Source organism: Lissotriton helveticus, chromosome 6, assembly GCF_964261635.1.
Source record: "Lissotriton helveticus chromosome 6, aLisHel1.1, whole genome shotgun sequence".
Taxonomy (NCBI): Eukaryota; Metazoa; Chordata; class Amphibia; order Caudata; family Salamandridae; genus Lissotriton; species Lissotriton helveticus.
Genome location: NC_136067.1, coordinates 1,859,521,246 through 1,859,547,658, shown reverse-complemented (window position 1 = coordinate 1,859,547,658; position 26,413 = coordinate 1,859,521,246).

Sequence of the window (26,413 nt, the reverse complement as noted above, 5' to 3'; positions counted from 1 at the left end):
TCAGGGGCACCACCACATCACTCAGGGGCACCACTCAGGGGCACCACCACGTCACTCAGGGACACCACCACATCACTCAGGGACACCACCACATCACTCAGGAACTCCACCACATCAACAGGGACACCACCACACCACTCAGGGACACCACCACATAACTCAGGAACAACACCACATCACTTGGGGACACCACCACGTCACTCTGGGACACCACCACATCACTCAGGAACACCACCACATCACTCGGGGACACCACCACATCACTCAGGAACACCACCACTTCACTCAGGGACACCACCACATCATTCAGGGACACCAACACATCACTCAGGAGCACCTCCACATCACTCATGGGCACCACTCAGGGGCACCACCACATCACTCAGGGACATCACCACATCACGCAGGGACACTACCACATCACGCAGGGACACCACCACATCACTCAGGGACACCACCACATCACTCAGGGACACCACCACATCACTCAGGAACACCACCACATCACTCAGGGACACCAACACATCACTCAGGGGCACCACCACATCACTCAGGGGCACCACTACATCACTCAGGGGCACCACTCAGGGGCACCACCACGTCACTCAGGGACACCACCACATCCCTCAGGGACACCACCACATCACTCAGGAACTCCACCACATCAACAGGGACACCACCACACCACTCAGGGACACCACCACATAACTCAGGAACAACACCACATCACTTGGGGATACCACCACGTCACTCTGGGACACCATCACATCACTCAGGAACACCACCACATCACTCGGGGACACCACCACATCTCTCAGGAACACCATCACATCACTCAGGGACACCATCACATCACTCAGGAACACCACCACATCACTCAGGGGCACCACCACATCACTCGGGAACACCACCACATCACTCAGGGGCACCACCACATCACTCAGGGGCACCACCACATTACTCAGGGATACCACCACATCACTCAGGGACACCACCCCATCACTCGGGGACACCACCACATCACCCAGGGGCACCACCACATCACTCAGGGGCACTACCACATCACTCAGGGACACTACCACATCACTCAGGGACACCACCACATAAGTCAGGGACACCACCACATCACTCAGGGATACCACCACATCACTCAGGGACACCGCCACATCACTCGGGGACACCACCCTATCACTCGGGGACACCACTACATCACCCAGGGGCACCACCCCATCACTCAGGGGGCACCACCCCATCACTCAGGGACACTACCACATCACTCAGGGACACCACCACATAACTCGGGGACACCACCACATCACTCAGGGACACCACCACATCACTCGGGGACCCCACCACATCACTCAGGGGCACCACTCAGGGGCACCACCACATCACTCAGGGACACCACCACATCACTCAAGGACACTACCACATCACTCAGGGACACCACCACATCACTCGGGGACACCCCCACATCACTCAGGGACACCACCACATCACTCAGGGGCACCACCACATCACTCAGGGGCACCACCACATCACTCAGGGACAATACCACATCACTCAGGAACACCACCACATCACTCAGGAACACCGCCACATCACTCAGGGACACCACCACATCACTCAGGGACACCAACGCATAACTAAGGAACACCACCACATCACTCAGGGGCACCACTCAGGGGCACCACCACATCACTCAGGGGCACCGCCACATCACTCAGGGACACCACCACATCACTCAGGGACACCACCACATCACTCAGGAACACCGTCACATCACTCAGGGACACCACCACATCACTCAGGGACACCACCACATCACTCGGGGACACCACCGCATCACTCAGGGACACCACCGCATCACTTGGGGACACCACCACATCACTCGGGGACACCACCACACCACTCACGGACACCACCACATCACTCAGGGACACCACCACACCACTCAGGGACACCACCACATCACTCAGGGACACCACCACATCACTCAGGAACACAATCACATCACTCAGGGTAACCACCACATCACTCCGGGACACCAACACATCACTCGGGGACACCACCACATCACTCGGGGACACCACCACATCACTCTGGGACACCACCACATCACTCTAATACACCACCACATCACTCAGCCCAACCACATCATCACTCAGCACCACAACAGCACTGTCCTTGCTTGCTACCAACAAGCATTGCCATAGCCAATATGACTCGCATTAGGAAAGTGTAAGCTATTGGCTTTGTGAATAACAATGCTATTAATTTAGATATTTTCAAAGCCAACACATATTAAAAATGTTTGTCATTTACAATGCCAATAGCTCACACTTTCCTAATGCGAGACCTATTGCATTGCAAATCCTTGTTAGAACTGCCAGTGCTCAGTACTGGCAGAACCTGGGCCACTTAAAGCCCTGTCTACCAGCCTCTCTTAGCAGGGCTACTCATATTATCGCCACCTTCCCCATCTTGAATTCCGTTGTGCAGCATTTAATGGTTATCGTCGCATGTGTATTGTTGTATGTCTCACAAGTTATGTTAATATTCGTGCACATGCATTCGTGTGGGAGTCGGTGTGGGAGCACCTCCCCCCTCAACACCCTCCCGTAGATCTGTGTTTTTGAGCTCCAGCTTATGAATGAACATTTCCATCAGTCTTGGACGTGAGGATGTAAGTGAGAGTGTAAGTATTTCTATGAATTTGTTTACAAGGGGCTGTGAATATGTATTTGTACTGGTGTTGTACACGAATATATTGTCAGAATATCATCTGAATAGTGTCTCCTAAATATTGTCTACCAAATTATCCCACACTGGAGTTAAGAATAGAAAATCTACACAAAATTGAGCGTGTCTTTTTGCAAATAATATTTAAGAAACAGTACTTATGTCAGACAATATATTTACACACAATAATCTTACATACAACCATTTGTATGTTTGTGGCTGGGTTAACATGCAAGAGGGGTCATGCGCATATTTTTCAGTAGGTGATAATCTGGGTGTTTTTGTTTAGGTTGTGCGTTACTATAATTGTGTCTTTACGTGTGTGTATGTTTTAATATTCAATTTTGCAAGAGGCTACCAACCTGTCCCGTGTTGGCATTTGTTCAATCCTTTGCAGCTGTAATTGAGTTTACAAACCATTGACACATTCTACAATGAATCTCTAGGAAGAGGGGTGGCCATTACATACTGTTTTCTTAACCATTCATAATGAGTTGCAAACTGTACATTGACTTGCAATCCATCTTTGATAATTTGGGTTTCGAGATTTCAAGGCGGGCCATTTTGTGAACTGCAAATTCTTTTCATGCATTAGGTTGTATTCTCTTCCAGTTCTTGGCAATGAAGCAACATCACCTTACCACTTGGGAAGATGTGTTTTAACCATGCTTAAGTGCAGGGCCAATGCTCACAATATGCAAGGCTAGGCATCGGTCTCAAAGGCTACCTAGTGGTGATGACAAAAGCCTGAAAGTCCTATTTGGTTCAGAGTGTAGGTAGTGTTCTATAGGAAAACAATATGTCTTTGTTGTCATTTGGTAATAAAGTGAACTGTTCCTTGATAAAGGAGGACATATCTAGACCCATCACTCTCCTAGAAGTGCGAATAGTACATGGGAGGTATCTGCAAAATGTGTGTATGTGTGTGGTATCCCACATATGTGGTTTAAGTGCATTCTCCTGCCTCACCCAGTACACCGTGTGCAGTGGTCACAAGAATGTGTAGTGAGCATTCTATAAACCTTTAAATGTTTGACTTTTGAGAATTAGAACACAGCCCTTTACAGAGTATTATGGTACTTGATCACCTTGGATTGAGGTGGGAGAGGAGCTCAGGTGACTGAGGAGATGGAACCCCACAATATGGAACGTTTTTTTCATTTCACATCAGTTCTTTTGTATTTTTATTTTATTTATTTTATTTTTATTTCACAGTCAGCCATGTGAAGTTTAGGAAAGCATTAAAAACGTGGCTTTTTAACATCTGATATTGACTGGCAAAATACGCATTTCTGAATTACTAGCGCCGGGAAACCCCTTGGTGGGTAGCTGTAGCGCTATACAAATTAAATAAATAAATAAATAAATAAAACTTGCAAATCGAGTGCATGAGGGGTTCAAGCACGTGATTTTATTGTATACTGTTGCAGCTGCGGTAGGTCTGGCTCTCAATGTCCACCGTAGGTGAGAGTCACCACCATGTAGATGCAAGTGACCATTGTCTTCCTTCTGATCACCTCTCTTTGTCCGTGTTCCAGCTGAAGGGGGTCCAGTAAAAAAAATTCCATCAGGCTACGCTGTTGCACAAGTAGAACTCCTGGAAAGTAAGTGGGGTGGATATCTGAATGTTTATGAATTGCATATCTTTCTGTGTGTGCAGGTGTACAGTTATGCATCTCTTCTTGAATTTGAACCAAAAATGTGTGCCGGTATGAATCAAACTTTCTGTGTGTGTGTGTACATGTGGGTGGGCGATATTTTGTGTGTGTCTGCATTTGTACAAGACTGGACACCTGTCTGACTGTGGATGCATGTGCATTTTAATATGAGTGAGTTTGGGAGTTTGTGGAGTTGTGTATGCTTGTTCCACCTACATATGTGTGCCAATGTGTGTGTGTGCACTTGAGTGTGTGTTTGTGTATTTAAGCGAGGCCTGTAAATGCTGCTACTTGTTTAGATGTGTCTGGGCATATCTGTGTGTGTTAGGTTCTTTGTGAGGGTGTGTGCCAACGACATTGTTGATACACATGTGCTGTTCTGTAGTACAAATATTAAACATTTAACAGTAAAATGTGCTAGTTTGCACTTCATTATATAACCTTGAGACCCCCGTGTGCTCTACATCCATTTGGCAAAAAGTGTTTTCTGTATTTGAGGAGGTTTCCTTAAAAGGTTATTTGCCACTGGGTTGGTGCACTAAATTGCGGCATGTTCTAAGATGTGATATATGTTATTGCACCAACACAAGCCATGCAGATCAAGGTTTGAACATTAGCCTTCAACACCTGCCATATGCTTACTCTTTTCAAAGTAGACCACTGTCCTTTACCACTGGTCATAAGAGAACAGAGCAGGTGGGTGCCAGTGCCCCCTATTAAACCTTCTCCACAAATTACTAATCCCGATCTTCCCTTAAATCATTGGATCCTGACTCAGGACATGAACGGGGGCAGAGGGGAAATAGACCCATGTTGAAATCTTTCTCCTGGCTTCCCTTCACTCTACCATTGAGTGTGCAAATAAAATGACCACGCCTGTTACAATGCAGCATTCTTCATGATAAAGTTTGTACTTTGTTGATGGCGCATTTTCCTAAAATTGCATTTCTCACTGTTGAGAGCTGTTTCACTCAAGCAGCACAAGATCAAGAAATAATTCCAGCTCCCCCTCCCTTCCCCCCTCCACTATCTCTCCCCACCACCCCTTCCGGTCCCCTCTCTGCTTGTTTGCTGCATCCCGTCTGCGAGGATTATACATTCTCTATTGAACTTGCTCCCACCACCTCCTTTGTCTTGCCACTCAAACCAATTTCAGCCATCCGCCGGCTCTCATTTGGGATAATAGCCTCTCTTTTTGCCGTTGTCTTGTCATGTTTGATTCGGCGGCACAAGGCCTCTAAATTAGTCCGAGCGGTTTGCATGCTGCGCCCGCCGCCGCCGCGGCTGCCAGTTGCGGATGCACTGAACCACTTGATGCCGGAATTGATGATTGCTCTGGAAGAATAAGAAATTGCTGGTGGCCACTGGGAAGATTCACTCACGCCGAGCCCCTTTTAAGCAACATCGAGGGAGGCCGAGAGATTTCCTTCATTTTCCCGCCGCTTGGTTGGGGGCTGTGTTGTGCCGGTGCCAGCTCCCCGCTGGGTGATTACAGTCTTGCCAGAATGGGTAGTTCCTGTGATTTCAGAAATAAAAACAACAAGGAGAGAAAAAAAAATACATGAGATGTGCATTTAAATTCAGCGACTTGCCGCTGGTATGGCTTAACTCGCTTGTAAAGGAGCCCTTCGGGTTCCCCGCTCGCCTGTTTATTCAAGTTTACGTGTCTTCGGCTGAAACACAAATCTGTCTTCCCAGGTCTGACAGAGATACCAGCAATAAACCACAGAGACATGGCAGCCACGCTGTGCAGGCCTCAAATTGAACGCCTCCCCACTGATCCCAATAAATTCCCCCGAACCTAAAGTATGTGGTCAAGGAAATTCCTTGGAGTAGGGTTCCTGCCTTCTGGGGAGTGGTGCTAAACAATAAATAAACCCTTTGTGTACAAGTTGGACTATTGCAACAGATTAATGACAGGTGTTCCCCAATATGTATATTCTGCCTTTTACAAAATCATTAATTATGCCGTGCAAACACTATGTAACTTCCCCAGTTAATCACCAGCTTCACATCAATTGTAGCAGGCAGGATGGCTATAAGTTCAACACAGGGCACAGTAACTCATCCTAGTACTCAGTCCTTCGCACCCACAGTAGTGGCAGCTCCTCTGCTAAGGCGGAGGAGCGTTGCCCCACTCACTGCTTTGCAGCAGACAAATAAAGGAAAAATTATATGATAATAGCTTAATGTTATTATCATTTTATTCTCAACAGCTGCGGCAGCTGTGCAGATGGGGCGGGGCTGCTCTGTTCACAGAGCAGGGGAGGAGGAATGGTAGGCACACTAATGCATATGTTTGGCTGGCGGTCTCGGACCGGCCAAACAGTCATGCGCACTCTGCATGTTCTCCACCCAGGCTGCATTACAGCCCGGGTGGAGAACATGCCCAGGCTCCCATTCCTCTTCTATGCGCAGCTCCAAAGAGCTCAGACCAGTCAGAACACTGCATTGCCGTGTTGTGATTGGGTTTGGGGAGCCTGAGTGCTTCCTGCTTCCTGTTCCTGGTCCGAGTCCGACGCCAAGAGACAGAGGAGAAACACGACAATAAGGTCAGTGTTTTTTTGTTATCACCCCCTTTCCCCTCCTGTCTGCCCGACCACCCGCAATTCGTGCCAGCGACCACTGAACCACAACTCCTCACTACCTCACCCACCTGGTCACAACACACCCTACCCTGCTCCCTGTGCTCAACAAACCCATATCTCCTAACAACCCCAAGGACACAGTGGGACCTTGGGGTTAAGATGCTTTGAAGTGCTCTGACATTATCTCTGGAGCAGCCTCATATATATTCTTATAGACACCCATCTCCTTTTGGAGTTCCTATGGGACCTTAAATCCCACCTCCTGTTATTGAAAGTCCAGACCCTAGAAATATTTACCCCCACTACCTGTGTTTCCTAGAAGCCATCGCCCCTCCACCCCACCATCCGACCTCCCACTGCAAAACCTGCCCATCTACCACTGCAATGGTTTAACCCCTTCAGTGCGGCATGAATTTTTGCGCTGTGCTGAAGGTCCTATTGAGCGGGCGGGGCCATGACGGAGCGGTTCCGTCATAAGCACAGGCCAACCGGCGCTCATGACGGAACCGCTCCGTCATGAGCACCGAAGGTGTTAGGTGAAATCTTTGTGATAAATGTATGTTATGTACTCCCTCTGTGTGCACCATGCCACCAATAACAGTGCCTTATCTCACAACCTCATCTGCAAACGTTCCTATATAGCTTAGTAAACTATATGCAATCCAAAAGGGAGTACGGCTACCAATTCTCAATAAAAAATACAATGAAAACGTACATATTCTGAACTTTATCTTTTCTAAAGAGTTTCTGTTTTCTGTATTGCTTGTTCCTTTTCCCATTTTTCCTTTGTTGAGCCTTGTGTGTTTATAAGGATGTGTGACGTCAGCCCCAAAATTAATCGATGCCTTGCATCTTCCATTTATCTTTTTTAGGTTCATTTTTGAAACTTTAGACTCATCTACTTTGTAGAAGTGTCTTTTTCACATATGATAAGAAGTCCTGCTCAGCATGACCATATGAAAAGGCATATATTTATCATGCCAGCAATTAAGGGACAGCAGTTAGACCTTATGTGAGCATGTGGAAAACATATCTGTAGGATTTGTAGCTTCCTTCAACTGGACTCTTTCAATGTTTACTCTACACTTCTAGTGAAACATCATGCTTTGCTCTGCCTTATGTTTAACAATGTCTTCTTTTGGAACTTGTAAGCTTCACAGTGATGAGGAGGCTTCACAATACAATATAAGCCCCTTTAATCCACACAAGTGCCTGGAAGCATTTCCACAACAGATTTTTCTCACTCGACCCCTCCATATATCTGCTTTTTAAATGTCCTTATGTTTGTACTCGCAAAAGGAGCTTTATATAGCCAGGACTCGTAGATATTAACCCTTCCCTGGTGGCATTATGTACCTTACTTCCATACATTGGGTGCCAGTGGGAAGTGTGGCTCTACGTTTGCCCTGCATTCTTCACTTTGATTAGCAATAAACGCTATGAGGGGTAAGCAGCGGGCCAAGATCCAGGTGGCAGATGGATCGACTCCTTCTAAAGACCAGCAATGGGTGGTTGACACCAAAGAATATATTGTGGAATTTTTTCAGATAAATGAGAATATGGCAGACATTTTCTCAGGCTGGGGAGGTTTTAAGGCCGCCCTTCGCGGGCGAATGCCTGCATTATCCGCATCTCAAGTTAAACTGAGGAAAGAGAAAATTCTGAAACTCCAGCAGTCTGTGGTAGAAGCATCAACATTCAGATATGTACAGTCTGCTGGGATGGGAGATGCCAAAGCAAAGTTAGATAGGGCCAAATACGAGTTAAAGGCGTTTTTTATTTTGGAAGAGATTGCTAGCTCCAGAACTTATCTACAGCGAGTTTATGAGGAAAGTCATATGGTTGGCATGATGCTTGCCGGTAGCACCAAAACCAAACAGGAGGCAGCCACCATTACGGAAATTATTGACCCCAAAACAAGATTGACTTTAACAGGAAAATACAAGATAGCTCAAGTCTTTCTTGACCATTATTCTGAGCTATACCCCACCAGATATGAAGTTGGAGCGACTCAAATCGACAACTATTTTGATGGGGGTCGAGCTCCCTACGCTTTCATGGCCTATGGCCAAACAGCTTCTGCTACACATATCTGAGGAGGAAATAGTGAATGTAATAAAATCTATTTTAGGAGCAAAAGCTTGCGGAGCAGACGGTCTTCCAATCAAATTTTACAAGACCTTTTGGAAAGAGCTGACTGCTGACCCCTTTTTTTCTAAAACATTTAAATAAGATTACTCAGGGAGTCTGCATCCCCCCTAGTTTTAAGGAATCTATTTTGGTAAGTTTTGTCAAAAAGGGGAATAATCATAAAGACATTAATGCATACAGGCCTATCAGTCTTCTCAATTCGGATTTTAAACTATTAATGAAAATTTGGGCACAACGTTTTACTCCTATCGCCCAGGAGTTAATTCACTGCAATCAAACTGGGTTTGTAGCAAGAAGGTCCAAGTCCTCTAACACCAGGTTTTTAATTCAAGCCCTTGATTATGTGACAAATAATAAAATACCTACCTTTATTACCATGGTCAATGCTGAAAAAGCATTCGACCTGGTAAACTGGGATGCACTGTTTTGCGGTTTAGGTAAATTCGGCATCCCGGCCCAAGTCTTAACCATGTTGAAAAATATTTATCAAGGTGCTCAAGCTCGAGTGATAGTTAATGGAGATCCAATAGGGACCGTGGATATAAAACGTGGTACTAGACAAGGGCGTCCGATGTCTCCCCTACTCTTTACTTTTTTCATCGAACCCTTAGCTGTGAGAATGCGCGGAAATCCCCCGATTAAAGCTCCATGCAAAGGGATGTCCAAGGTAAAACTATGTGTGGATGATATAATTCTGTATCTTGACCCGGTTAAACAGATCGAAGAAGAAGCTTTTTTAGAATTTGGTAAATTTGAACAAATAGGGGGTTATAAAATAAACCTAAACAAAATGGAGATTTTAGTGCTTAATACAGACTGCAACTTTTTACCCACGATTTTAAGAACTCAGGCCCTGAAAGAAGAGCCCATTAGATATTTGGGTATGTACGTCTCGAGTCATATAGATCAATTATTTGACTTAAATTACCTAGCGGTGCGAACTAAAATTAAAACCCTATTGGACATGTGGTCCCTTTTACCACTGAATGATCGGGCGGGTAGCATTTTAAAAATGTAAATTCTCCCACTTTTAATATTCTTGTTTGTTAATGTACCCTTAAAAATCAATGCTAAATATTTTAAGGAAATTGATTCTATGTTTAGGGAATTTGTTTGGAACAAAAAGGTGTCAAGGGTTAAATTGTCCACACTAGAGACAAATCAAGGGGGTTCAGCCTTACCAAACATCTGTACCTACAATGAGGCAGCGTTATTAGATTTCACATCACGCTTACTGGAACCCAATGACCAGATTGACAAATATTTTGGGCCATTTTTTTATGGTAAATACTGTGATTTCCTGGGAAGGAGTACTAGCCAGAGCAGCGAATCGAATTAAGCTAGGGTTTTTGGAATACATGCAAATTGTTAACTTTATTGAAAAACATAATCCCCTGCTAAGTGGGGTTCCAATTGCCCATGTGAATTCTTTATATAAAGTAAAATTAAAGGGAGTAGGAAATTGGTACTCCTTAATTATGAAACAAAATGTACTACCCCTGGTTGACAATTTTTTGGGAAAAATAACTCGGGAGACGACTTGTTCCTTCACTCATCAGGAATGGCAGGCTATAGCCTGGGTAGGAAATTAGGCTCTGAGAGCAGCTAACTTCAAAAGGATGGCCTTCTTATCACAGTGGCTGGCCTATTATACTCCGAAAAAGTTAAACAAATGTCATGCGGAAGTGGAGAATAAATGCTTCTGTTGTCTTGTACATGGTGGGGGAGACTGGCTCCATATTCTTTTTACTTGCCCGAAGCTTAAATTCTTTTGGAGAAATATTTTTTTGGCAATGAGCCAGTCTTTTAAAAAAAAGGATTGACCCCGTGATTGAAGTGGCTGTCTTCGGGCTTTCCAAAGTTGGGCCAGATTTGACAAAAGCTGAAGAGATGTTTATTTCAATTTGTTCTATAGTAGCATGCTCATTAATTCTCCAAAATTGGAGAACGGAAGAGATTCCATCTTACCTGAAATGGATAAATAAAATGTCAAGAATAAGGAGATTTGAGGAAACTTATGCTAAACGGGTTGGTGTGATAAAAACGTTTTTGGTGGTTTGGAAGTTCTTTGATAAGTTGGCTGTACCTTTGGAATCTTAGCACTTTAGCACATTGCACTTAAGGAAACTTAGCACTTCAGCACATTGCACTTTAAGCCCCCTATCGGGGGGAAGAAAAGGAAAGAGAGGAAGGAGGAAATAAAAAAGTACTGTATTAATGCCAGATTTTGCACATGAAAAAAAAGACGTGGTAGATAATTCTACCATTTTTTTGTCATTCTCGTAACGATTATTTGGCACAAGACACTTTATGGTTCTTTAGTAGGGGGAAGGTGCAATTGCTCTTTTTATGACGATGTTAATTTGATATTGTGGACTCTTGTCTCGTTTTAATTGAGGATGTGTCCATCTCTGCTATAAGGGTTTTAGATATCACATTTATGTATTGTGTATTTGCGTCAAGTTGGATCGATGTTGGATGTTGTTTTTTCTTCTGTTAATCTCATCAATGATTTGCTATTTGTTCTTTCTGCTCTGCTCAGCAAAATAAAAAAAATGAAAAATAATCGCAAGGACCACATTACAAGGGAAAGATAACACCTCTAACTACCACTCTGTTCTTTCCCCTCAGCATTTACGGGCAAGTCAATTAAATGTGTATGGGGAGCCAAATAAGTGTGTGAAGTTTGTAATGAGGTGAAAACTGGTACCCAAACATGAGCAAACATTTATGCAGGAGGAGCATTATTCTTGTGAACTCTCTTACAGACTAATGGAACATTTGGCTTCCAGCTTACATTTTCTGCTGTATTGTGTTAGCAACATATGGACCAATTTCACAGTGGCTTGTTTGCATTTAATGTAAAGCTAATAAAAATGTATACATTCATGCAGAAAACATATTTTCTTATCCATGAGATCTCACTATTTGTGCTCTGAAGTCCTCTAAATTCTGCAAAACAGTGAGCCATAGGCCCTCATTACAAGTTCAGGGCTAAATTGCGGTCCCTGTGAAAACATGTGTGCTGTCTGGTCTCCCCCTTTTGTCCTACCAGACTTCTGTCCCTGGGTTTGTTGTGGTTACAGTACCTGCTTCAAACTGCAATTTGGTATTAGATATGTGTGGATAGTAGTGATTACCAAAGTCCACTCCCCTAACCCCTCCCCAGCCTTCTGAGTCAACGTTTAGAGTGTCTGTAGAGCTTCACCATCTTAAACATTTCCTTTTGGGCCTGTTTGTATTAAAGCAAACAGGAACTACTGAACAGTAGGTATGCCAGGGCCTGAGGACAATTGCTCCAATAGTCACAGAGAAACTAGAAGTGTGTTTGGGTATCTTCACCCACAGGCTGGTGAACCCTACAAAGCTGGACCCTCAACCAGTGTTTTTTTTTTGCAGAGTTTTATATAGCGCGAACTAGACACGAACCGAATCGGGTATCAGAGCGCTTTACATAGCACCAGTTACGTTACATGAGGACACACATTCATTTTTTGTTAGGCACGGGGAGATTAAGTGATTTGCCCAGAATCACAAGATGTTTGGCGTCGTTACCGAGATTCGAACCCACTTCCTCCAGGTCCGAGGTCGAGCACCCTAGCCGTTAGGCCAACTCCTCTCCAGTTCCTCAGAATACTGCTGGACTTGTGAAAAGATACCCGGTGGACTGAACCAGCTGCCCTTGGTATCTGTAAAAAGAACTATTGATGGACAGAATGCAGAACAATTTCATACCTTCACCCCAGTACACAGATCTGGGCCTAAATCCATCCTTTTCTGCTCACCATGCCATTCCAGTTTAGACCCAGCCATATGCAAATCCGTCTTGACTCTGCGCCCAATGGGAACAGTCCAGCCTGAACTGCCAGGCCAGGTCCTCACTGGACTGGAAACAAGCATCCTTGGAGCGGTTTCGGGGATTCCAGTGGCATGGAGAGCATGGGACTCACGTCTGAGCATACCCGTCCCACTCGGGGTGACAAATGCAAAAATAACTATTGATGGAGAGAATGCAGAACAATGTCATACATTCACCACAGTACACAGATCTGGGCCTAAATCCATCGTTTAGGCTCACCATGCCATTCCAGTTTAGACCCAGCCATATGCAAATCAGTCTTGACCCTGCACCCAATGGGAACAGTCCAGCCCGAACTGCCAGGCCAGGACCTCCCTGGACTGGAAACAAGCATCCTAGGACCGGTTTCGGAGTTTCACCCCTCTTCAGCCAGGATAGCTTGATTCCTGTGGCATGGAGAGCACGGGACTCACGTCTGAGCATACCCGTCCCACTAGAGGTGACAAATGCAAAAAGAACTATTGATGGGCAGAATGCAGAACAATGTCATACATTCACCCCAGTACACAGATCTGGCCCTAAATCCATCGCACTTGGTATCTATGACCTGTGAGAAGGACCTGAGGAGTTTGGACTCCCTTCCACTTGGAATCCAAGGACTGAAAGATCTCCAAGGATCACAAGACTGATCCAGTGGGTGGGTCTGGGAACATAACACAACTGAAGAGGAGTATTCTTGAGAAAAATCCCAGCTGACCAGTAACAAGTGGACCTGTACGGGACTTTGCTGTTGCCCTCTACCTGACAGGCTGAGAATCTCCTCCTGATGTCCTGGGACACACAAAATGTTTTCCTGTATTTTTGTGCCACCTAAAGAAATTTGAAAACATTTTACAAACTTTTTCTCCCAAGCTTCATACAGACTGACCGTGAAAAGTATCCGATCTGCAGCTCTACAGCATCAGATTAAATTTCAGGTTTGTCCTGAGAAGAGAAGAGGTTTTCCTCAGGAAAATAACTAAAGACCTTTAGATGAAGACTTATAAACATTTTAAAATGTCCCTAATTCCTCGTCCTTGTGGGACCAATCTCCTAGGTGTATCCGGACCATGCTATATAACACACTAACCGTGGAACCCACCACCTTTAGTAACCCCCCTCTCCTATCTTCACTCAAAAATAGCACCAAATTGCACAATGGATATACCCTACATGACCTAATGAAGCACACAGTGGGTGCATCTTGGGTCACTGACCCTGGTGACAGGACTATAAATATCCCTTTAGTTTCCTCCCTATAATATCATCATATACCAGCCCTGGTAAAATCTGCTATTAGGATTTCACCAATAGCCAAAACACGTGTTAGCAGGAAAAGGCAGAAAATATTTTGGATGGTCCAACAAAGAACAGTTGATACCCTGACCTCGACATCTGAACTACATTTTTTTGAGTGCTCGGAGAATATTTTCTAATCTAATTTGGAAAAGCTTTTTTTCAATAGAGGAAGATCAGGTGGCTCTCCTTCCTCCAGAACACCGAATGATAGTTGGACATTACCGTAATGGTCTTACAAATATATCTACTTTTGTAAAGTTTGTTGTGTGCGCCGACTACTCCAGCTACCAACTTGCTTGTGTTATTCATGCAAGGGTACAGCCACCACCGCAGAATAAATATTGGTCCAATTAACAAATACATTTTCATAAATTGGAATGTTAGAAAAATGGCTTGGCAGCCAAGAGATACAAAACTCACTCATATTTAAAGAGGACATTGGTTTGGGTTGCTTTCCTCCAAGAGAAGCACCCAATCAAGACAGAAGCTGGAAAAATACATCACAGTTGTAACGAGAATATGTATGCACCTTGAGTCTCTATATAGTAGAGGGTGATCCTCACCTGAATTAGATCTGGGATGCCATTTGTAAACTCTAAAACTGACATATCTAAAGGTCAATTTGTACTAATAAAGGGCAAATTGCATAGCTGTGATATAGCACTGTGAAGTGTGTATTCCCCAAGTATGGATCAGTTTAATTTCTTCTTTACTCTTTCCCCAGATTCAGTGGGTTTGAAGACGGCTGCTTGGAGTACAACCCTAAGAAATGGGAACATTGGGGACTAAATATAAGCAAGGATTGGTTATATAATTATGTTCTTATGTAATAGTGTTGTGTAGCATTTTAGAATCCAAGTGCAATTTACCGATTCATGCCCTTATATAGCTATAATTCACATTGCCCTTATATAGGTATAGAAATCATGCCCAAATACAGGTCCAAATACATGCATGGCTACTTCCACTAGTTCCAAAAAGCCACAACGATTTCTTGGAAAACTCAGCTTCAGCAGTCAGCATTATCCCCTTACTTGAATATTGATTTGTCCTAGAAATCATGGAGTTTTCAAAGAACTACAATACCCTTGGGGTTCTTTGATGACGTTATGTCCGACTTTACATCAAACTAGTCACCTTCAAGGTATAAATATGCCTACACTTGCCCTAGCACACAAGGTGGTTCGGAGCAGCTCGACTATCTACTTGCCCGACGCAGATCGCTACAGCAAGTGCAGAAGGAAGCCGACCCTCCAGCTGACGCACTGAAAGAGAAGCTGTCCTTTCTCTCACTGAGAATCCAGCTCCAGTGTTTCTAAGCTCCCCTCATGAGGTTGTTGGGAAATCGAGTCCAAGACAGAGATACCAGAACTCCTTCATTCTAAAACCAAGGTACAGAGCTGATCAGACCCTAACAGAAATCTTGGTTAGATTCTTGGCAAAGAAAAACGAAACCTATGCTACATCTCACTTACTTCTTCCCTAGAACTAGACTTAGGTTAGGTACATTGGGGAAGGCGTATTTTAGAAGCACCAGTTGAGTACTTTTTAGCTTTGTTATTATTGTATGTATTTATCCATGGTCTAGGAACCATACAATGCTTTTACAGTATTATTTTATAATACTCTTCTTACTGTACGCATTATACTTTGCAACCAGTATTACAATTGTAGCAGTTCACTTTACTTGCTTGAGAAAGAAGACTGTTCAATAAACCCTTTTATTGAAAACGCCCGTCTCTCTATTTCTCTGCACCTCTGATGAAACGAAGCATGCACGATTGACTGAGTAAAATATCTATCTAATGTTTCCATGACTCTGAAGATCAGTTTTTTTTGGGGGGAAACAAAGTTGTCATGTTTATGCGGTTGTCAGAAACGAATCCCTTCTTGTTTATTCAAGAAAGTTTCTAGTGACCTCTGAGCTAGCTGGCACTCACAATTAAGTCTAATATATTCGATAGAGACCTAGTAGACATAAGTCCTACGTAAAATCTAAAGGATATGTTATTCCAATGCGCAGAGCCTATTGGGAATATAGGAACTACACTACATGGTGCCCAACGTTTGCTAAGGCACTAATTTAACGCTAGATACTAGAGTAACTAAGTTGTGCTTTTCTCAGAGACCCCTTTTTCCCATAAAACACTCCAATAGACGTCTGGAGTGGGTAAAAGGATAAAATATCCGCCTTTACTGAGTAGGACAAAATCCTATGTATTCGTTTTTGGTTTGATTCAACGTTGAAGGATACAGTGTTCCAAAATATTGTGCAACTTATCTTTATTTCCTTGAAACTTGCTCTGCAAACTTTCAGTCAACAAAATGAGTGGCCCCGAGAACGGTGGAGTTACAGCAGCTGCAGCCGATAATCATCCCGGAAAACCTAAGGAAAACCATCACTATAAAGCTTATAACAAATGGCCTATCACCTAGAGGTGGTAGGGTAATTTTTGTCGTAGAGGCACACGAATATCGGCAGACAGAGGTATTCTATTCATGGATAATCTTCCCTGAAGCAAATGCAGTATCGCATGTGTTTCACTTCCACAAAGTAGAGGATAATCCAACGGAATACGTACCTTTCGAGGACATTGAAATTCCACTAACTTACCAAGAGCATCAGCTCTGGTTTAAAGGCACCCTACAAAATCAAAATCACATTACCAGGCTTGGTCCACTAGGTAGACCAGGAGCAACATGGCCGGTACTAGCCAGCTATACACCACACCCTGACATTGAAGAAATGTCAGATGCGGAACTGTTAGTTCAACTAAAACAACTAATAAAAAGACATAGACAATTGGTTCAATATGTCATGTGACTCGAACAGTCAAACCTCCTATAAGGATTCCACAACAAACCCCTCACCAGGGGAACACAAATAAAATCACACCACAGACTATACAATCGGTCATCTGTAAATTGCCCGCAAAAAGGGAACAAATTCCATTCTGGATAGCTCAAAAAATTACTCAAATCGAGGCAGAATTTCCTGACAGTACACCTCATGAAAAACCCAGAATTTTAACAATCTGTTTACCAATGGGGATTGCACCACACCTGGTGGACTGCGACACTTGGGGTACAGTCTTTGCTGCAATCTACACAAAAACACATGGTGTTCCGTCTATGCCGGTTATACCAGACATCCTGAAACAGATTCAAAATGAATACGGGGCAGAGCCTGCTTTAAATCTGGGTATGAAATTACTGAAAGATTTCAAACAGGTCTCAGCTATAATATTAGCTAATATTAAAGGTGAAGCAGAATCAGTGGCGATCCGCCAAAAAAAGGGAAATTGATATCACTGAGCAACCATATGAACTGGCCAGAATAATTGAAAAATGCTACGAAGAACTAGAAAGAGATAGTTTGGGTGGGAAACCAGTAAGACCCCAACTAACAGAAAGTCCTGAAAAGGTCTTTTTTAAAAACACTCTCACTACTAAGAAGTGGGAAAATACTAAACAAACTTCAAATGATAAGCTCTCTCAGTCTGGAGGAAGGTAGGTCTCCTCAAAAGGAGCCCTCTGAAAAGAGGTATACCCTCAGGAACAGGGATAATTTGAGAAAACCTGATAGATATCAAGATACTGATACACATTCCTCTCGTACCTTTCAGACTTCCTCACAGAAATCGGAAAGAAGAGGACGGTCGGAAAATAAGAAAACCGAATTCAGAAAAAAGAAGGTAACATGTCTAAAAATCAGAAATGCCGAGGATCTTGAGGACACAACTCAAGAACGGGGAGTGGGCCCAGACAATGATGGACAGCGCAGCAGAAGTCACCACAGCTCACAAGATCTTGAAGGATCATCTGGAGCCAGTGGACTTGAATGAGTACATTCAAGTTGACACAGCTGACATCAGGGTTAGTGTGCCCCATAAGTTATATGAAGTAACGCTCCGGATGGAGGGGGACATAACTAGAAAAATAAGAGCACTCTTTTGGGAAAAGCTCTCTAAGGGATATGACATTCTTTTAGCTGAAAAAGACTGGTCACCAAAGTTTGTCAGGGAGTGCCCACATGGGGAAGACATCATTATGCCAGCCTTCTCTAATCATATTCCAATTCACTTAAAATACACCGATGCCAAAAAAATGGACTGTAGCCCAGGCTCCAGCATTTTATAAAAATCATGTAGGATGGGCTGAGGATTTCCCTCAACACAAAATCCAGTTAAAAACTCAAACTACTGCACAGATGCAGTATCCAGTTAAGCAAGAAGCTAAAAAACAGGTCAAGGAGATCTTAGATCATACTTGAATACCAAGGGGAGATTGAAACATGCACCTCATCCACGAACAATCCTATGTTTCCTGTCTCCAAACCAGACAATACATATCGTCTAGTTTTGGACAACAGACATTTAAACTCTTGTTGCAAAATCTTTGCAGTACAAAATGCACACAGTGCAGCTCTGATGAATAACATTGTGTGAAAAAAATATAAAACTACATTAGATATTTCTAACGGTTTCTTCTGTCAAAACATTGCACCTGAAAGCAGGAACTTGACTACTTTCTCAATCATGGGGACACAGCGTCACTTCTGTCGTCTCCCCCAAGGATTCAAGAATAGTCTGGGGTAATTTTCAGCCAGAGTAACAGAGTTACTACAAACGTATGATGATGAGGCATTATCTCATGTCGATGACATCTATCTAACAGACGATGATTTGAACACGCACTTGAACAGAGTGAATACCATTATACTTGGATTCGCTTCTGAAGGGTACAAATTCAACTTTAAGAAATCAAGAATTGCCCATCTCAACGTCCTTTTTCTGGGATACGAGTATCAAGTGAAGGCAAAAGCCTGGCAGCCAACTTTTCAGAAAAGTGTGCGCTGCTCCAACCTCCAAAAACGCTGTAAAACTTACAGTCAATTCTAGGTTTCCTGAATTTCGGAAGAACATATATTCTACATTACACAGAAAGGATTAAACCTCTCTACAAATTAATCAAACCTGATTTTAAAACAACTAATTGGAATCAAAAACACACAGAAATTTTGCATTCAGTGCAAACAGATATGTTAGCAACAACACATTTACATACATGCGTAAACGTTCGCAACCTTGTAATCAGAATAATCCCAGGAAGATGCGGATTCATGTACCTAACCTTTAATGAAGGTGAAAAAGTACCAATTGCTCACAAATCACACTTGTACACACAAGCTGAAATGAAATTCACTTCAACAGAAAAAATTCGGACAGCGGTTCAAACTGCAGTAGCAAAAGAGAGAGCTCTCGCACAGGGTAAACGCATAATGGTCGTTACTTCTGTACCTGCCTTAGAAGCAGTGATAAAAGCAAGCATTCCGAATGCAAAGGCTTTACATCCAAGATGGATACAATGGGTTAACTCTCTTGCTGCAACAGACGTTGAATATGTTTTCGACCCCTACTTGATAACACAAGAATTTCTACAATACGAACAAGAATGTCCTCTGCCCGCTGAGATTCTGTCTCTAGTACGAATGCATAATTTATACAGATGGATCAGCACAACCCGCAATTGGGGGAAAACAAGCTTACAGTGCTGCCTGCGCGATTGTTAAAGGTCAGTGGTGCAATGGTAAATTCCAACCTATGGTCACGAAAACACAATTTCTCGGAGACTGTACAGCTCAGCTAGCTAAACTACAGGCTTTCAAGATGGCGCTTCAAAATACCGACCGCGAATCCCCACACTCATAGTGTGAGATTCGTATTACTGCGTTCAATCTTACAATGAATAATTGCAGAACTGGGTTCAAAACAGTTCCAAAGATGCAAAAGGTGGCACAATCAAGCATAAGTTGCTTTGGGAACAAGTAGTTCGATTACAGAAAGAACTACAAAAGACTTATGTGATCCATACACTGAGTCATCAGTGGGAATTCATTGGCTGATGAAGCCTTGAAGGCAGCTGTGCAAACGGCTTCCGTAGCTGCAATCACTCTTTCGAAAACAAAAATAGACAGTGAAATAATGCAGGCTGTCGCCGCTTCCAGTAAAGACAGCGGTAAAACGTTACCAAAAGGCTTTCCACTCAAGTACTCATATATAACTGATAAAATAATGTTCCTTTTGCTCAAATCCCTGGAGTGGGGGATAGAGTAATTCCAATGATGGAACATAGATTAGGACTAATCTTAGCAGCACATGAATGGCTCGCCTCTGCACATGCAGGTGTTTCCGCCACAGTGTCATTATTAAAACAAAGATACTGGTGGCCGCGCATGAGGAAACAGACCAGAAACCATGTTTTGGAATGTGAAGTCTGCCATAAAATGAAGGTTTCGACAGTGAAACACCCGGCACAGACGCCCCTTCTAATTTCAGATAAATCATTATCATGCATTTACCTGTACCACTGTGGTCCCTTACAAAGTGATGGTAACTACAAATATATCATGGTCGCAGTGGATTTCTGCTCAAGATTCATTTGGATGTGGCCTCAGCGCTCGGCTGACGCCCGAACTGTTATAAAAGATTTGCGAGTCTTTATCGGCACATACGCAGTTGGCACGCTACATTCTGACCAGGGTCCTGCCTTTAGCTCCAAAGCTTACAAAGAGGCCTTGGCCAATATTGGCGTTGCATTGCAGTATTAGAGTCCATCCCACCCTGAGGGAAATTCTGTAGTGGAAAGAAAAAACCGGGACATAAAGCAATCTATAACAGCTAGGACATTAGGCTCAGGTGACGGGTGGGTCAAACATCTAATAAGTGTCCAACGTAGTTTAAATAATCTGCCAAGAAATTCTCTGGGTGGAATCACACCATATGAAATCCTCTTTGGTACTAGAATGCTTGTCCAGGATCTCGATCGTTACACTTCAGTGGTGGAACAAAAACCCTTTGATATCAAAGACCGTTTGGCTGTTTTGCAGGACTTAAACGAGCAAAGGAGACGTCAAAGCAACACAATACAGAAGCCAACGACCACTGAAGGAGAACCACACGTCCCAGCAAGGCCTGTCTGGATTCCAAAGATCGGGGTTCTAGTCAGAGAAAAGATCATGGATAAGAAGGAATTTGGGTCTTCTTACAGAAAACCAGTAGCTGTGCTAGCAATCCACGGATCAAGAACAGTGTTACTGCCGCCCCTTGCTGGAAGAAAAGAGAATAGGTTTGTATCCATCGACATGGTCAAACCACATCATGTGGCAGATAATTAATAAGTAGTAGGCCCAGTGGACTACAAAGATGTAGCAGAAGACCACATCTTGCTACTATCCAAGAGGTTCAGACTGAGAGACTAATAACATTTGAAGACTCTGCAGCACAAAACAAAGGACTAAGCATAAAGCAATGGAACTTGTGCCTCTTGAAACCCAAATAACAGTTTGTCAAGAAACTCCTGTCTACAATGATGTAGCATCTGACTACACTAATATGATAAAGAATCCGGTAACCCCAGCGATTTCAAAAAATCCTGATGCAATTCCAACAATTGACAGAACTGCCTCTGGCTATTTCATCAACTTTGATATGTTTTCTGAGGATCCCAGTGAGCCTGAAACGACACCAGCAAATACAAATTTTAAAGATCAAGTAACAGAACTCTTTCAGCAACTTGAAAAAATGTATCTGGTTTCACCATGGGTTGAACTTTGGATTTTGCTTGGCGTACTTTTTCTCCTACTTTGGCTAATCATGGTATTAACTTTGGGAATGCTGCTAAATGGTACAGTAACATGGACACAGCAAGTAAGAACATCAACTTGCTCCTAAAGCCTCACAAATCATCTCAACATGAACAAAGAGACTTGACATCAGTGAACATCACAGCCGTTCCTATACCTGGTGGTATAGCATGGGATAGAACTGGTTATGACATCTATGGTCCGGCAGAGCTGTTGAAGATTCCACATCAATTTAAGGTTTTCTTGAGTGACTTTGTTTCACCCAGCACATTTTCTGATGATTGGGACTTTGAGACTGTTAAGAATATGATGTCAGACTTAGAGATGCCTGCAACATTTACAAAACATGAATACTTGGAAGGTTCATCAGATTATGCACAAATGTATTGTTATAATTATTATGGCCATCATTATTTGCACAAATCTGCAAACCCGAGAAATGTTTATACTTTCAATCAATGGGAACATTGTCCAAATCCACCAAAGGGTAGCTCAAAACATTCTATGATAAATTTCCATACTTCTCAGGTTTTAATACCACAAATCCGGAAATGTTTTACTTGAAAAATGTTAATAAGACAGGAATGAAAAGTATGTTGACCAATACAAAGCAAATTTATTCTGCAGCCTTTTATGCCCAGCTGTCCTCGTTAGGTTTCGACTTTTGGATTGACAATATAGAAACAAAAACTGTCTGGGGATCAAAAGACTGGCAAGTGCAGGGAATAGAAGCTTTATTTCGAGCCTCCATTATCCCTGAACAAATAATGTTTATAAACGACACTGTTCAACAGACATCCTGCCTTGGCCTGGCCAAGATAAAAAATTTGAACAAACTGTCCATACCTACACCTACACCTGATAGTAAAAACACTTCAGAGGGAGGGGCCGATGTAAAAACTATTTTACTTAAAAGCAGAACTGATCCTGATTGGAAAAATGGTTAGTCTGGCCCACAGACACGAATAACTGTCAAGATACATTCCTGAACAAGATACAAGGGTTTTCAGTAACTAGGCCAGATCCAAGATATGTCAAGAGACAACATCCAGGGATAGTAACAACATACAGTGTAGGAAAACTGTGCCTTGAGTGGCTACAAAAATCTACACTTACAGAGGTTAAAGAACACTTATCTTTACTTAAAGATGGCGTTGATTTAAGGGACTTCTTACTAGGTCCTGCGAAACGACATCATAAACGTTTCATATACGCAGGTATATATGCCATTTATAACGAAGCTTGGAAAGCGACACAGGCAGAGACTGCAGAAAGAATGCGAGAAATTGATCGTATTAATTTAGAGAAAGCACTCTCTGTAGTTGACAATCGGTTAACGACCCTGTCATCCGGAATTTATTCTTTGGACAGCATAGTATCATCTGCCATAGACATAATGGAACAGGACTTGCTCATGCTACAGCATAGACAGTCTCAATTACGTTCTATAATGCTTTCAGGCTGGCTGTTGCAAAATCTTCTTTCTGGATATGTGCCATGGCGTCTAATCAACACCACGTCATTGTTTTCTGTATTTAACCTTACAGATAAACAAATCACTCTGGCACAAAGAGGAGCAGACTATACGGTGCTCACCATTGAAAAACTGGAAAGATTACCATTAACTGTTTCGGAAAAACCTGCAACAGAATGGATAATACACGGGATAATCACTCTGCCTGTCACAATTTTTAATTTTCAATACTGTTTGAAACATATACCAGTCGCCGTGTATGAAAGGTTGGGTAAGGAATACATAAAGTCAACCTGGGAATTACCATACAAACACAAATGTTGGAGTGGGGAAAAGAAGTATTTCTTAGTGGTACACAATGTTAGAGCGCACTAAGCGGTACACTTTTATGCCAGGGTATTAATTTACATGGAGCCTGTGAAGGTTCTTCAAACAACTTATCCTGCCACCTGCAAGGTTCTCCAGCAGCAGTGATAGATCCAATTATTAGGCAGCTTTCTAACTTTCTAGCTGTATAATGTTGAATGATCACAGCTGTTGTGGAATGATGCCAGGAATAGCCTATCTCATAACTGTGTCAGTCAGGGTCGCTTGTTGTATGCAAGTATTGTTTCCTAAAGCTAAGACAGACGGGGAGTCGCCGTTATGGCCTTCACTGAACATCTCTTCTATTCGAATTGATACTTCAAGCCAGAGTTCTTCAAACTTTTGAAGGTTGAGCCCCCCAGCTGATTTTTTTTAGATGTTGGGCCCCCCCAGCACCTGACAGAAATTTTCGGAATCGACCGCCATGCGCACATTCCGGGCATATCCAGCAAATAATGTTCAATACAATAAGAGTGTTTAGTAAACTGCAGGTATGTGAGTGAGTGTGGTGAAATGACAGAGGCTTATAACGCAGCCTAAAACACCACTTTCCAGGATAAAATGTTCATAAATTGTTCATAGATGTTTCCTTTTGTAATTTAGGACGAAAACCTTAATGGGGCACAACATGCCCATACTTGTGTACAGGGGTGAGTGAGGTGACCATATGAATTTGGGTGCGCATGTTAGTGCAGAGTGGGACGAATTAATGTATGGTTAGTGGTGGGCTTATTGGAGTGAGATTGCAGATTGAGCAGTGAGGAGGACAGGTGAGTAAAGTGTCATGACTGGAGGTTGAGTAGTGTGCTCGTGCGACTGCGGGGTGAGGTACAGAGTGAACAGCGCTAGTGCATTGTGAGTGCAGAGTGATCACTGTGAGTGGAGGGTAAGTGGGTAAATGGTGTGAGTGCAGGATGTATGACGTTACAACGCATGCTTTTACAGCGCATGCCATTACGACGCAGGTTTTACAACGCAAGTCGTTACAACGACTTGCGTTGGGGGGCGCTGGATAGTGAATAGTTTAATTTACTATTCCAACTCCAGTCCCTGTGGGTAGTAGGGAAGGTGTTGGATAGTAATTAAACTATTCCCTATCCTAGAGCGCCCTCCAGCGCAATTCGTTGTAATGATTTGCGTTGTAAAAGTTGCATCATAATGGTAGTGCGTTGTAAAAGTTGCATTGCAAAGGATGTTTCCCGTGAGTGCATGGTGATCAGTGTGAGTGCAGGATGAGCGGGTGAATGGTGTGAGTGCATGGTGATCAGTGTGATTGCAGGGTGAGCGGGTGAATGGTGTGCGTGCATGGTGATCAGTGTGAGAGCATTGTGATTGCTTTGAGTGCAGAGTGATCACTGTGAGTGCAGAGTGATCACTGTGAGTGGAGGGTAAGTGGGTGAATGTTGTGAGCGCATGGTGATCAGTGTGATTGCAGGGTGAGCGAGTGAATGGTGTGCGTGCATGGTGTTCAGTGTGAGAGCATTGTGATTGCTGTGAGTGCAGAGTGATCACTGTGAGTGCAGAGTGATCACTGTGAGTGGAGGGTAAGTGGGTGAATGTTGTGAGTGCACGGTGATCAGTGTGAGCGCATTGTGATCGCTGTGAGTGCAGAGTGATCACTGTGAGTGCAGAGTGATCACCGTGAGTTGAGGGTAAGTGGGTGAATGGTGTGAGTGCATGGTGATCGCTGGGAGTGCAGGGTGAACGTGAAAGTGAAGGACGAGAATGAGGAGTGAGTGGTCTGAATGCAGGGTGCATTACCAGACACTTGAAGTAACTCAGCATGTTATTGACAGCAACGAAGGGTTTCAAATGTGTTAAACTATTGCTATTATGGCAGTAACCAGGGATCAGGGTGGAGGAATTAAATAATGTGCTGATCCCTCAACAAACTTCCAGTCTCATGATTAGGGTTGCCAGCTCATTATTTTAATGTCACAGATGGTATAAAAATAAGCAGTCACCTAAAGTTGTATTTTCAGCACTTGTCTGTGCAGACTTTGAACAGCAAATATAAATTAAAAGAATTTTTAATTGTTTTCTAGAGCTGCCTCAATAATCCATGACTGATAATAAAAGGGAATAAAGACAGAAAAGTAACATTAAAAATGAATACATACTTCTTATTTATAACCATATTTAGCAATGTACAGGCTGTTTAAACAACACATGGTTGGCTGGCATTTTGCGCGCCTGCCAGTTTAATTTTAAAAGAAACTTTCAGGGACGTTTTAGGGATTTTGGGGGCTCTGGGCGAAATGTATTTTGGGGGCCCCTGTTCGGACCAGCTTTGATTTTATGATCCAGTCTCAGCTCTTTCATGCCTTCTTTGGTCAAATACTAAATGTGTGTACATCTAATATTCAGGGATAGTGATGTGTGTTTTCAGTATGTAACACAACAGCAGTTCACTAATTTTACTGCAAATAATCTCGGTCACACCCTCTCATTTCTCATATGTGAGGTCCTGTATTGAGCTATAATAAACTTTTTTAATGGATGTTGCATGACACAAACACATTTTGTCTGCAAAATGTCTGTAATAGACTCTTACACATTAAAAATGAATGATAGTAAAACGCTATTTACAACATTGTGTTAAAAAATTATTCAAGGTAATGAGGGCAAGACTCTGCAAGAGCTGGCTCTTTC